General features: G+C 46.6%; 1 long non-coding RNA gene across 1 annotated transcript; it reads right to left on the bottom strand.

Moving 5' to 3' along the window:
- Positions 1-27: 27 nt before the first annotated feature.
- On the bottom strand, positions 28-206 carry LOC109508539 (uncharacterized). The gene is made up of 2 exons (XR_002166682.1): positions 174-206; positions 28-97 (listed from the first exon to the last, which is right to left on the bottom strand). It is a non-coding gene; the product is annotated as an uncharacterized LOC109508539 (long non-coding RNA).

Raw genomic sequence — 206 nt, 5'->3', positions numbered from 1 at the left:
GTGAAAGTTGGAACTTACAACTGCTTCTTGATGGATCCTTTACCCTCGGGGTCCAGGACCTTGAAGGCGCTAAGAATGACGTCCTCGGGGTCAGCGCCTGTGAAGGAAATTAGATCATTAATTTATTTTTTTTTTTTTGGGGGGGGGGGGGTATAAAAGATCTCAAAACCTACCCTTCAGCTTCTCGCCGAACATGGTGAGGAAGA

This window comes from Hippocampus comes, unplaced genomic scaffold (genome assembly GCF_001891065.2).
Source record: "Hippocampus comes isolate QL1 unplaced genomic scaffold, H_comes_QL1_v1.1 C16018872, whole genome shotgun sequence".
NCBI classification, from domain to species: domain Eukaryota; kingdom Metazoa; phylum Chordata; class Actinopteri; order Syngnathiformes; family Syngnathidae; genus Hippocampus; species Hippocampus comes.
This window is presented reverse-complemented; position numbering and strand designations above follow the sequence as displayed.